This window comes from Electrona antarctica (assembly GCF_951216825.1).
Source record: "Electrona antarctica genome assembly, chromosome: 14".
Taxonomy (NCBI): Eukaryota; Metazoa; Chordata; class Actinopteri; order Myctophiformes; family Myctophidae; genus Electrona; species Electrona antarctica.
Window position 1 is genome coordinate 49,724,994 of NC_136795.1, and position 15,062 is coordinate 49,740,055.

At 43.0% G+C, this 15,062-nt stretch overlaps 1 long non-coding RNA gene across 1 annotated transcript; it reads right to left on the reverse strand.

Annotated features, from left to right (window-relative positions):
- Positions 1-9,471: 9,471 nt before the first annotated feature.
- LOC306936050 lies at positions 9,472-10,662 on the reverse strand. The gene is made up of 2 exons (XR_013791455.1): positions 10,519-10,662; positions 9,472-9,764 (listed from the first exon to the last, which is right to left on the reverse strand). It is a non-coding gene; the product is annotated as an uncharacterized lncRNA (long non-coding RNA).
- Between the last annotated feature and the right edge of the window lie 4,400 nt (positions 10,663-15,062).

The following is a 15,062-nucleotide window of genomic DNA, read 5'->3' on the forward strand; positions in this document are numbered from 1 at the left end:
CCCCCATCCCCCCTCCCCCCCATTTGGTCAAACCATATGGGGTTCCATTGGAAATGCATTGGAGTGGCCATTAAACACAGACACAAGATAAACGCAAGACAGGTGTCTTGAATTTGTGAACGCAGCCCAGTAAGGCCACCCCCTCCTGGTGCTGCGGCCATCTTGGATCCTAAAACACAGGGAGAGAGGTGGGGCCGAGAAAGGCCCTTCAGTTATTTACCGATGTGGACAGAATCGGAAATCATCATCCCCATAGTCTCTGTAACTCTGAAACGGAGCACGGAAGTTGAACTCAAAGAAAACGAGCACTCCCTTTCCAATCTGACCCGTTTGTCAATCATACTGTAACATACATTTTACAGCCTATATAATCGTCCTTTTTCTTTTTCTTTTCTTTGCTTTTACTGCAGCACAGATGATTGCAGGGCAGTGCTAATACACTTTTGAGAGTTTGACTCAAAAATGTCATTCCTGGACATCCCCAATAAAGTGTTCTGTTGGTGGACCATTTTACCTGAAAGAGCTTCACACCATCTTCCTGACACCTGAAGTATTGGTGGGCCTCACTAGTGTAAAATACCCCCTAACAAACACTGGCATGTGTCAGTGAAATCATCCAAATTATATATTGATATATGGCAGTTTGTACTAAAGTGTGCTCCTCTGAGTGCAGATCTCCACCATGAGGCCAAGATGCCGATACCCTGTGTCAGTCGTCGCGTGCAGGCCTCAGGACACGAAGACACTGCAGGGGAAATATACATTTTATGATGTGCAACTGACATTTGGACCGGACACTGGGTTGGTGGAGTGGCCAGAGGGAGAATGATATGGGCCTGTAAATTAATAGTGCCGTTATAGGTGACACTTTCTAACAAATTGTTTCAGAGAGCATACGGCAGCATACGGCTGCCGACAAAGCTAGGCGGCTAGTGGTGGATACACTGCTGGATGACTGTGATGTCTTGTGTATACAAGAAACTTGGTTGGCCAAGCAGGACTTGGATAAACTAAACACCCTGCACCCAGACTTCCATGGTGCTGGAGAATCCATCACGGACCTCAGCACGAGAATTCTCCGAGGTAGGATAGCTGGAGGAGTTGCAATTTTATGGAATATTAAATATGACCCTATGGTTAAAATGTTACGTTTAAATGTGGACTGGGCCATTGGGCTTGAGTTTAATTGCAATGGTAAGAATTTTATTATTCTCAATATTTACACGCCATATGAGTCCTACGATCATCTCGATGAATTTGTGAGCAGGCTTGCATTTATTCAATCCTTTATTGAGGATAACAACTTGTCATGTATTTATGTCCTGGGTGATTATAATGCCGATCTGACAGATAGTAAGTCTTTATTTGCTAAAAGTATGGTGAGGTTTACAAATGACGCTAATTTAGTAATATCAAGTAAAGTGCTCTTGCCTGACACGAGTTTTACTTATGTTAGTGAAGCATGGAATACTACTTCTTGGTTGGATCACGTGGTTTCCACTGTTGATGCTCATGCCTCGTTAGAAAGCCTTGAGATATGTTATGGGTTAGCTACATCTGACCACATCCCCATTGCCATGGTACTAAATATGGATAATGTCCCCTCGCTGGCTAAGAATGAAGAAAACAGAGAGGTTAAAATAGACTGGGGTAAACTATCGAAAGCTGATATCCTTAAATATTGCTTTTGTTCTGATGAATTATTGAGTAAAGTGAATTTGCCCATGAATGCCATTTGTTGCACAAATGTAAACTGTGAGGACTCCTCCCATGGTGAAAGTCTATGCCTGATGAAATAGTGAGAGCTCTTCATGATGCTAGCAGGTTTTTATTCACCCGCCCTAGAAAGGCCAAGAACATCAAGCCAGGGTGGAATAAATTTGTAGCTAGCCACCATGCAGAGGCCAATGAGGCCCATAAGGCCTGGGTAATAGCTGGCAGGCCCAGACAGGGACCTGTCCTTGAACATAAAAAGAAAAAACAAATGCAAAGTACAAATATGCATTAAGGTTTATAAGCAAACAAGAGCAGGCCCTGAGTGCTCAATCTATGGCTAATAATCTACTTGATAATGACATCACTCACTTTTGGAAAGAGATAAAGTCCCTTAACAGGGCTAAAACAGCGCTCCCATGTAATGTAGAGGGGGTAACAGATCCAGTAGGCATCGCTGCCCTCTGGAGGCAGCATTATGCAACATTATTTAATTGTGTTAAGGGTGAGCCTTACCATATAGGTGCTATAGAAGAGGATAGTATATTTTTGAACACCCATGAGGTTGTTAATGCCATACGGCAACTTGCTGACAGAAAATCCAGTGGTCTGGACAATATTACAGCAGAACACTTAAAGCTAGCTGGTCCCAGATTGGCAGTGTTGTTGTCTATCTGCTTCTCAGGGATGTTGACTCATGGCACTTTACCAGAGTCCATGCTGTCTGTCGTTCTGGTTCCTATAATAAAAGACAAAGCTGGGAAAGTAGGAAGTATAGATAACTACAGACCCATAGCTCTTGCCAGTATTGTGTATAAAGTACTAGAAAAACTACTCCTTGATAGATTAAGTATATACATTTCCACCACTGACAATCAGTTTGGCTTCAAGCCCAAACATAGTACAGACTTATGTATTTATGCTCTGAAAGAAGCAGTGGAGACCTATAGAAGGCAGGGCTCTACTATGCTGGTTGGTTTTATTGATGCGTTGAGAGCTTTTGACAGAATTCATCACTACAAGCTTTTTAATAAGCTCAAGCTTAGGGGTGTGCCAAACTGTTTAATACGCATTCTTGTTTACTGGTATGCTAACCAGAAAATGCAGGTAAAGTGGGGGAGCACATTATCCACCCCTTTTCGGGTGGGTAATGGTGTCAGGCAGGGGGGGATTTTATCCCCAGCCCTCTTCAATTTATATATGGACGGCCTGTCAATGCAGCTGGAGGGGTGCAGAACAGGTTGTATGATTGGTGATGCCTGATTAATCATTTTATGTACGCAGATGACCTTGCTATACTTTCTCCTAGTAGCAGTGGGTTCCAACAGCTACTCAATGTATGTACAAATTATGGTATTGACTTTGATATTCTTTATAATGCTAAGAAGAGCATGGTACTGATATGTAGAACTAAAGAAGATCTGGAACTTAAGTTTCCTGCCTTTCATCTGTCTGGTCAAATTATGGGCGTGTCCAAGATTACAAAATATCTTGGGCATATCATAACAGATACCTTAGAGGATGATGAGGACATGTTTAGACAGAGGAGAATGCTATATGTACAAGCCAACATGTTGGTCCGTAAATTTCACCATTGTACTACGGATGTTAAGGTAAACCTCTTTAGAGCTTATTGCACCCCTCTCTACACAGCTCCACTGTGGGTGAAGTATAAGAAGGAGAGTCTACGCAAGCTGCAAGTAGCCTATAATGACTGTCTTCGAATCCTGTTAAAAAAACCCAGGAGCACTAGAGCCAGTGGGCTTTTGTGTTCATTGGGTCTCACTACATTCATGGCTCTGTTGAGGAACCTGACATTCAAATTCATGAGCAGGCTGGATCGCTCACTGAATGGACTCATTGGACAGATGACAGACCCAGGCCGTAGTTCTGTAAGGTACACTTCTACCATCAGAGGACACTGGCACGAGTGCCTCGCTTAGAGTAGTATCCAGATACAACAGTAGTAACCTGTGGGGCTGGTAAATGTACTGTATTTTTATTTATTTTTATTCTCTATTTGTGATGTACTGTCTTACCTTGTGGGCCACGAGCCTGTAATAAAGTTTATATATATACTGTGTGCACACTGCACAACTAATATAATGGTATTAGCAAGTGATAAGAGTGAATCATTTGGAATTGTAGGAGTTGAGGCATTTAGTTTGACTCGGTTCTACAGATATATTCTTTAAGTGGTGCAACCACTTCCTTAAGTGAGTATGTGTGTGGGTGGGTGCCTGCCTGGCTGGGTGCGTCTGAGCACGAAAACAGCATGGTTGTTTTTCACCACCTGTGCGCAACCTAACACACACACACAAACACACACTTTTGAGTTTAGATGCAGTAATGGTCTTTTCCTTCAGTATTAAAAAGCTCTTCAAATTCCTTAAATTGTCACTTCTGTCATCTGGAGACCCCCCAAAATGATTTGCGGGTCCCCAATTTACAGGTTGAGAACCACATGCTTTAATACATGTACTGTATGCGTGGCCAAGGGAGATGTATATGTAACCTGGGCACTAAGGCCCGGAAACAGAGCCAGACTACGCCACAATGGGAATTTCACCCAGAGAATATAATACACAATACAGATTTCAAGCCCACTGGGCAGATATAAGAATGGGAGCAGAGACGTGCAGTTCCAGTTTAAAGTAATATATATGGTTTTATTGATAAGTTATAGCAGAATGAAATGAGAAATGACTTGAGTTGACTGTAAGAAGAGGGTAGGTTTAGACAATGTATTTATTTAATTATGTTGTAGTTTAATACAAAATGTTATTTAAAAGTGACTTTATTATCACAGGTCATTATCAAAAGGATCTAAAAAAGGCAGAGCCTAATATCGTAAAACTACCAGTAGCCAGGGGGTGCCAAGGTGTCCTTGCTGACAGGAGGAAGGCAGGGAGTGAGGGAGTGAGGGGGAAGGTCACCACCACCAAAAGAGCGCACACTTCACATAAAGCACTGCAAGAAAAGAGAATACAATTATACACACATCACTGGTCTCACATTAAACAATCATGCACTATAGCTAAAACCCCAAGACAGCCTACAGGACCACGTGACCCACCACCTGTCGGGACTACAACTACAGCACCCTTAGCTACTGGCACTACTATAAACTGAGGCAGAGCCCAATATAACGTTATGTTCAAGCCTTTTGGCATCAATTCATGAGAGCTAGGTTTGCACCAAACAAAATAAAACAAAACAAAACAAAATCATAACCAAAATAAAGAGGACAAAAAACAGCAGAGGCAAGGCAGACTGGATTGAGTTCTCCTAATACAAACAAAAGGATATCATTAATACCTGGACAGTAACTGAAATCAAACTATAGTTTAGTAACAGAACTGCCTTACCTCTGTTAAACGGTTCAAACACATATTGAGCAGACGTGCCCACATCACAGGACAATGCCTCCGCTTGAAGGCAAACGACGGCAGACGTGCCCACGGCCCAGGACAATGCCTCCGCTTGCAAGGCAAACGACGGCAGACGTGCCCATGGCCCAGGACTGTCTGAATGCTTCCCCCTTCAAAGCAAACGAGGGCAAACAGGTAAGGGGGGGGGGGGGGGGGGGGGGTGGGTTAGCAGCGAGCACCTGCAGAGTCAGGACAATGGTAAGACACTAAACAGTGATAAACATTTAATTCTAAAACGGTTAGTCCCAATACTTGATTCTGATTGGCTGGTTACCGTCACGTGACCGGTGTAAATTTCACCGATAACCCACACCTTCAATCACTATATCATTCGCACCTGATTCCGCATCTCTGTAGCTGTACTGGGGAAGGGGAGCGCTTGATTGCCTTACAAACCCATGCCGTGCGGGCGTCTAAGCACCGCCCGGCTCATAGCCTATGACTGTGAATGTGTGGCTCCAGGCAGCCCCGTAAAGACATCAAGCGCTATTCTCCCGTCACATAGGCTACTTGCCGAGCAAAACAAGGAAGTGATGTGGCTCGCTCTGGTGGTGCAAAGCGTAGCTACTTTTGTGAATTTAATAGTTGTATTTAGGTTAATATTGCTATATGTTTGTAACCGTTTTAGAAAAGCAATAAGCCACTCGAGGCCCCAGCTTACCGGGTATTTTACAATGGCTGGGGGGTAGAAGACCCTCCGCTCCGCGTCGGGTCTGCCTACGCCCCCAGCCATTGTAAAATACCCGGTAACCTGAGACCTCTCGTGGCTTATTGCTTAAACAATAAACACAGGTCCTCATTCACAACGGCGTTTACGCTCATAAAGTGACGTTACGTGAGCGGAGCGTGAGCGGACAGGCATTTACGTGGATTCCCACATTACGTGGGAATTCATGAACTTGAACGTGAACTTGACTGTGACGTGGGTTGGTCGGAAATTCCGCTGAAAGCTGCGCCACCTCTCATGGTCGTGTACGGCTTGCGTAGATTTATTAAGAAGGCTTTAGTCTTCATGCTGAATCAATTAAAAGTCCCCAAATCTCAGATAAAATATGTAGGCATATGTGTCCCCAACATTGGTCGCACATAAAAAAATTATAGCCTATATAAAAGCCAAGTATCACTTGTATGCCTAAATGCATGCATTCTAGAGGCAGGTTAGCCTAGAGTGCCATACAGAAACTGCCCCTGCAAGCCCGACACCTTTTTTATTTATTTATTTATTAGGATATTTCTAGCATGCGCGATTGCGCTGCTCACTTGACAGCTTTCTACTCGCAGTGCAACGCGCTGTGAGCTTGTAGATCGGCTCTCGCAGTCTCGCGATTATAATAATTATAATAAGAACATACACTTATCTGCATTCTGCACTGTACGAATCCAACGTTGTTTAGTGTAGTAATGTCTGCAGTATAGGCCTATTTAAATTGTTTCGTTATGGAGCTCCTTTGAGTCAGTCTGACTGTCGGTGCGTGTGTGTGTGTGTGTGTGTGTGTGTGTGTGTGTGTGTGGGGGGGGGGGGGGGGGGGGGGGATTAGCCCTATATAAAAAAATAGAAGACCACATTAGCCTATTTGAATGAATGGCATCAGCGTGTTTGAAAGTCGGCCAGTCATATCATAGTTTTAAGCCAGCTCACCTCCACTCGCGCTTGTTCACAAACATGACGGACAGACAGACAAGAAAGGCTGTTGATGATGATTATTATTACCACTGTAACTCGCTGATCAGCATGTTGACAGAGACTCAGCCAATTAAAGTTTCACGTAGGCCTAAATGCATTTGCTGCAAGCGCCTATCTGCCTCCATTTGCGTCGTGGTATTAAATATGTATATTGATCACATAATAACATGCGGACGCCACACAGAATAGCCAACTCTTACCTGCAGCTGAGGAAACATACAACGTAGTTGGATCGGATGAAATCCCACAAGAAAAAAAAGAAAGAAAATATGTCCTGTGTCCATGAATGTCCATATATTTGCTTTCCAAATCCGACAGTGCAGGGCAGGGAATCACCGCAGTAGACTAATCAATAGGGCCTTTTATCATTGCCGAGTTTTAATATAGCATTTGGTTGTGTGGTGAACAGTACAAATTAACTTCTTTCTCATTATGTGAAAGTAACTGTAATGTAACATATTATACGTTCTGACATTTAACAAGGAGTGAAGCAATGCGTGCCAAGTTGGCAAGTTTCGTTTATAATTATATACAAAACTCGCGCTGTTTGCTTGAAGATCTGTCCGTGCAGAGACCCGCCTGTCAAAATGAACTGCTCTACAAGCTCATCGCGGCTGTTGTATATAATTTCAAGCCCGGTGCAGGCTATGATGACGTATTTCGATATTTCCTGTTGCCTTATATGGTGTGGGATGGGCGTTCTAACCAGGCGACACCAGGCGAATCGCTTGGGAAAAATGCGGAAAGGCTACACTCTGCGATCCGCACAAATGAAGTGATTACACCAGCTTCCCTGAATAAGACGGGAGCAAATCGCAGCGTGATCGGACAGAGAAATACGATGATATTTAGTATCTGTATACGCTTCCGTTACACTCTGGCGTAAACGCCGTTGTGAATGAGGACCATAGGCACATATACGGTACCTCAAGCTCGAGGCGCTCCCGCACGCACCCCCACGAACAGACAAACAATTCCAGCTACATGCCAGCCATGCACAGCTCCTATTAATTAGCCTGATGATGAGGGGGGCGTGGCGTTGCTAGGGGCAACCTGTCAAGTTCAACCCACTACATATACATTGAGTACGCACAGGCCTGTGGTACAGTCGTTCTGCCACGAGCACAAGGAATGTTACAAGGACAAGCTGTGCCATAAACAATAGCTATCAGGCCTGCCTAAGAGAGACATCTTGTCTCTTATGTCATGTAATGTATCATAGCCAGGGCACGAGGATGAATAACAGAATATGAACGACATAATGTACTGGAAATAAACTTGTCGTGTGATACATACTGCCTGCAGCATCATCTCCTTCTCAGAGCTCGTCACTCAACTGAACCATCCATCGCTCACCACCCTTAGGCCCCTTTTCCACTGGGGTTGAACCTGTTTTTTTTCCTGCCCAATATTGAACCAGTTCAGAGTGTTTCCACTGAAAAATGAATTGGTTCAGGTACTTCAAGAACCCTAAAAGTTGATTCGGAACTGCAGGAACCAAAAAATGGCCGCCGGTTCCGAGAACCGAGGTTCCAAGAATCTAGAACGGAACCAGCTCTAAGTTATTATGGTGGAAAAAAGGGCCTTAGAGGGACACTTGAGGAACATGTAAAAACACTAGTGTACGCGATTCTACCAGTGGTGGAAAGTAACAAAGTACTGTACTCTGTACATTTGTACTTTACTTGGGTATTATTTCCAGTACTTATACTGCCATCTCGAAAGGCAAATATTGTAGCCTACTTTTACCCCGAAAACTTTAGTTACTTTGATTATTACAAAACATAACTAACCACTTCAGCCCTATACAAATTCGACCATTTGAAAATAGCCGATCTACAGTACAAGCTCACCCTGCACATTGTGAGCTTGTAGATCTGGCATTTTTGCAATGTTTTTATATATTTGAAAACTTGAAACCGGGCATCCTGCATAATGAGTACCTTTCCTTTTGGTACTTTAAAGATGGAGTGCCATAGTTTTGTACTTGTTTCTGTTTTGTATGCGTCTATGGAGTTGACATTACTCTTAATAGACCCTCGGGTGTGGTTATAATATTCAAATATGTCTCACTGTGTATTTTCACCCGCTTCGACTGTTATCAATGGACAAGACCGCAGTTATCAGTTCGGATCAGTACGATTGTTTGACGAGTATGGGCATGCCTGGTTGGCGAACATGCGTTAATATTAGGACCGCGCTGTGACATGCTTGCGGTTAAGTTTAGGGGAGGGTATGAGGAGGCTTGTCGTTTTTAGTAGGCAGTAGACCAAAACGACAGGATTAAGGTTGGCGAACATGCGTTAATATTAGGACTGTGCTGCGACATGCTTGCGGTTAAGTTTAGGGGAGGGTATGAGGAGGCTTGTCATTTTCAGTAGGCTCCCAGCATGTCCAGTAGACCTGAATAGACCGATAAGCCAGTAGGCTCCAGATGAGCCGATCGGCTAGATAAGATCGGCGTAATAAGTAACCTACTGGGAATTATCGGTTGATTTTCGGTCGAAATGGCTGGTAATTTTGGTTTCTTCCCGAAAGCTGAAAGCCTTTGAGTCAAAAGGCCAAATTGAAATTCACCGCTTTAGCGACACACTAAAAGAGCCCATAGTTTACCAAGAATGAATAGAGTAATGAGTTAACGGATTGTTAATTAAAATACATTTTAATAAACGACATTTACATAAAATACATTTAAAAAAATAAAAAAAGTGAAAATGTTCAGACTGAAGGATTCTTCATGCTGCAGGCCGGCATGTTAGCCTCCGTTTCACCAGTGTCACAGCCATATGGATCCCTTGTGGAGTGATGATTCTGTGCCTCTTGGTCTCAGACAGCCGAGAAGCCTCCAGAGCCACTATTTGAAGCAGAACCCTTTTTGGCATCAATGAGCCACATTGGCCGGCCAGGGAGACTCTTCCAGTCCCATCAGAACCGCCCTTCAGAAGAGACATTTTGTCACATGTGAAAATTAAGCAATATTACACGAGAGGGTGTGGGTTAACGTGATTATTGCCACGACAGGGATGCGGTGAGGAACGAGACGAAGTCGAGTTCCGCAAGCATCACTGCAATTATCCAGTTACCCTAGTTACCCTTAAAACTAAGAAAATCGCTGAAAGAATATTTTTTTTTAATGACAGATGTAGTCACTACGACCACAAATGTCACAAGAAACTAGCTAGCCTAGCCACCGAGTTTGCTAGCGCTCTGGGAGAACAGAGGTGCTGAATTCTTTGTTTTGATTAGGTGGTGAATGGTGCTGGTTTAACCCACGGCTAGAAGGCTGTTTCAACCAATCAGATTGCTTCCTCGAAACGACCTGTGGTATAATATACAGTCATACATTCACTCGATCGTTTTATAACAAAATAACCCATTTTCAAAAATATAAGGTGTGACGTCATCATCATACCAGGAAGTTATGTGGGAACGCCTACTGAGTGGCAAAAATTGCTTTCTGGCCTTGAAGCCCATATATCCAAACTGAAAAGTCCTATCGGATTGCATTAAACGACGTTAAACTCACTTTGCCGCTTGATTTGCCACTCACGTCATGCATGCATATACTGTACCCTCTATTGTCAGTTATATTTTTAATAAAATGGCCCATCTACAATGTAATGCGTTAAGTTGCAATGGATTTTAAGACAACTTTCAAATCTTTGCTGAAGAATGGCACAGCATACTGACCTCTTTTAGAGCTCTGTAGATGATGGTGGAGTGAGCCCTTGTTCTCAGCTTCTGTGGTTGTTTCATTTTCCTAGTTCTATTAACAGGGGCCTTCATCACTCTATCGCTTGTACAGTAAATGCAGGATTGAATCAAAATGATGCAACAGACAGTTTCAGTAGTGAGGTAATGAAACAAGTTCCATTTAAAACAGCTGTGTGTAGTTAGGTTGGATTGCTTTCACCTGGCTGCACGCCACGGCCCACACTGACACTGATTCGTTGGGGTTCACAATCAAACCACAGTGGCTAGGTTTATACATTTCTCATGCTTGACCAAAAAGCCATTCACCAAAAAACACACAAAAGGGAATTGCGTGTTTGAAGTGTGAAGAAACTGTCAATATTTCTGGCTTATTTAATTTCTGAAGAGTGTCTGTTTGAAATATAATAACACACATTTATGAAAACTACACAAATTGTCACAGCATAGATTTCACAGTAAATAAACCGCAACTGTGTTTAATAGCGGTGAAGTATAAGCCAAAAACGCAATCGCCTGTGCTTGGTGCAAACAGCTAAGATCAAGGTTCCTCTTTGCTTGGCCACAGGTGATGAGCACAGAGCATGTATTAGCCAATCTTCATTGGAAGCCTCCATGAGGAATGGCTGGGGGAACAAAATGACTGCTGGATGGATTCAAGTACAGGGTAAAGAAATTAAGAAATATCCAGAGTACTGAACAAATTATTTCACAATATTTGATTTAGGATGCTTGATGCAGGATGCCTCTGTCCATATAACATGTCTAATGACATCAATGCTACCACATAGTGGACAAAAGAGTGAATTTCAGGAATAAAGTGTGTATGCAGAAAGAGTTGGTCAAAGAGGACATTATTTTCTGAAATCCATACTGTATGTCATGTGCTACAGTGGGTAACTATAGTTTCCAATGTAGCCAAGTATGAAATAGATTGGGTGGCCTGGCCCAGAGCCATCTAATAGAAGAGTTACGATATTGAGGGGGGCAGAAAACATCATGGTCAAATAGAGACAAACCAATAGAAGTCTATGTAGAAGAGCCGCTGGGGCCATTGGACTGGCCCCACGAAGTGGATGGACTTTGCGCAATTCTGTCTATACTCTATGGCTCTGGCCTGGCCATAATTGCCCAAATCTGGAATATGCTCTATATTTGGAGAAAATTAGATTTACCCTGTCAAAAAGGGAACCCTTATTTCAAAAGAATCTGGTGACCCATTATTGAGATGCTTGTTGGACTGAAGTGATTGAATTCAACATTGTTCTGCCCCCTAATGTCATCTAATTAATGTATAGATTTTTTGGTATGTATGTTTATATGTATGGGTGTTTATGTAGGTACACATAATTATGTTTTGTTTTCCATATTAGAAATGATTTTTATTGATTGTGATGTTGTTTGTGTCGTCTTCGGAGTGCAGTATAGTCATCAGCCCTGTTAGTTATTTGTTTTATTTTTTTTGTCTTTTTCTTTTATGGTTATGTTTTGTCTCTTTTTTTTGTAAGTCTCTTGTTTTGTTTGTTTGCTTGTATGTTTTTGCTATTTTTTCAATCTGTAACTTACTGGTTAAACATTATTGAAATGCCTGTATACCAAAAATCATAATAAACATGTGGTGAGGTGTGCTATGGGTGTGACGAGGAGTTCAAGGTGGAATAAGTGAGACTGCATCAAGGATCAGCACTGAGCCCCTTCTTGTTCACTTAATGGTGATGATGGCCATCATCACCATTAAGTGGTCCATGGGGGCCTGTCCGACAGGCAGGCTGACAATGAGGTTAGGCAGGAATCCCCATGGACCTTGATGTTTGCAGTTGACATTGTGATCTGTAGTGACTATAGTGAGAGCAGTGAGCAGGTAGAATACAATCTAGAGAGGTGGAGATATGCCCTGGGAAGGAGAGGAATGGACGTTAGCCGCAGCAGTGGCTCAGTGGTCCAGGCACCTTGGCTGGTAACCCAGTCTGGCAGTGTGCCGCGGGCTCGACTCCCGATCCCGACGGCCTTTACTGCCCCCCATTTCTCTCCCCATTTCCTGTCAGCCTACTGTCTGTCCCTGCATAAAATAAAGGCGAAAGCCACAAAAAAACATAATAAAAAAAAGAAAAAGAATGATAGGCCTATACATGTCAGAACAGGCCAGCTCCATATATGGACCCTGGGCAGGGGTCCTGTAAAGAGCCCGGGCAGAGGTCTTTTTGGGGCGGTTCTGGACAACCGTGGGTCCGACCGACTCGACACCGACCACCCCCTGTGGTGGTGTGGTGTGGAACGCGTGTCGAATTTGAAGTCGGTGGGGCGAACACACAGGCGGATTACACACAGACAGACGTACAGAGACTAGACTAGATAGATAGATAGATAGATAGATAGATAGATAGATAGATAGATAGATAGATAAAGCAAAGCAAAGTTCTTTGTTTACCCAGGGAAGTGGACAAAGCTCGAGACTTGTTTACAGCCACACCCTGCTCATAGAACATTTCATGGTCGAGGTTCAATGCCTTGCTCAAGGGCACTTCAGCGGTGGTAATTTGAACGTGCCGGTCCGGGGATACGAACTGGCGACCTTCCGGTATCAAGACCGCTCCGCAAACCGTTCGGCCACCGCTGCCTCTGATAGCCTCCTTTTAGAGCTATAAAAATACAACCTTGAACCTTGAGCATCCTCGTCTTAAATTGTAAGAAACATCATATTTCGTATTGTTATGCAATGATGCTCTCCAGTGGCGGCTGGTGACTTTTTTCCTAGGGAGGGCGCTATAACAAAATCAAGAACACATGCACTAGGTATCATCACATTCAATGGAAGGCATTTATTAAATGGCTCAAAGACATAATGCTGCCACCTTGTGGCTTAACATTTCCAAAATGTAACGAAAGGTGCCATCATATGGGTTAAAGAACAAACCTGAGACAAAAGGACCAGTGCCATAAAAAAGTGCAATGGCTCAAAGCCACATGACCTTGCTACAGTGGCTTTAACATTAACACAAATAAACAAAAAGTGCTTTTATAAATGAACCCTCAAAGCCATGACTTAAGCCACCTTATGGCTTAACTTTTACTTTTTGTACATAAATTTGGCTCTTCTCTCCTTGAGAGATGCAAATCTGTCAATGACTCTGGTTAAAGTCAGGGATGCTTTCGACAAGTTTCTTCTCCATAGAGAGCATGGCCACTGCATTGAGACGATCCTGTGACATTGTGTTTCTGAGGAAGGTTTTGATTCTTTTCAGTGTTGAGAAACACCTCTCAGATTCAGCTGTAGTCATAGGAGTTGTGATGAGGATATTCAACAAAGCTACAGTCTCTGAGAATGTTTTCTGAAGGTTGTTCGCCATGATGACCTGATACAGAGCTACAGCACCACCACAGTTATTGAACTCAACATTTTTGTAGATGAGTGACAGCTCGGTTTTCAGCTTGCTCTTGTTCAGCATTGGGTAAGCCTCCATGGTGGTGTTCAGTGCTACCTCAGGGAAAGTGCTCCTGTAGTCTTGGAATTTGTCACTCTGTAGCAGTGTAGCACTGATTAGGTGCTTGGTGAAGGAGAACCTCTCTTTTGCATGCCTCAAGATAGTGTCACACACCTAAAAAAGGGAAAGAAAAAAAATGCACCAATTTAATAGAAATGGAGTTGGTTGTTCACACTACTGTGTAACACATTAGGGACAACACAAATTAGCACAGCAGTATTATAAAACGAGACAGTTATTTATTAATTAGGTCACTACTACAATAATAATAATAATAATAATAATACAAATTTTAAAAGACTAACAGCATCGTTCTCACCTCTGTAGCTATCCTCTGAAGTTCAGCTGGTCCCAGTGAGCGACGTTTCTTGCCAAGCTCCTGCTGAGATACACCTCTGCTATGTTCTCCACAGAGTGTAGGAATGGAATCCCTAAACAGGACCATAATAGAAAAAATAGATTTAGTTGTCAGGCAAGTTATTACCTACACATAGTTAAATAGTTACAAGTTATTCAAGGATCACAGACAGTAACTCAGTATCAATAATGATATTATACAGCACAACATACACATTTACCTGATATCTTGCACTTTTTTTGTGAACTGCTGCAGGCTTTTCTGGACAATGACTGCGTCAATGTTCCTCTTCTGGAGCTGGTTGTAGAGAATGTCCACATGAGGCATGATATGATGGAACAGTTCCAAGAAGAAGATGAACTTATCATCCTCCATCAGCCTCACAAACCCTCCAGCTTCCCGCACAGTGATAGGATCAAATTCATCTGAGTCCCTAATGGTTCCAAAACACTGAAGGAGGTCATCTTTGTGCTCAAACACAGTGTTCACAGTGCGGCTGTGGAAGTTCCATCTTACTGTGCTTGCTCTTGGGAGTCTGTGTGCCACCACTCTATCCAGAACACTGGTTCTCTTTGGAGATCTTGCAAAATCATACTACCAAGTTGAAGTTTATTTGAGAGCATTGCTCTCAAATAAACTTCAACTTGGTAGTATGACCGTCACATTGGGGGTATACTGGAGGT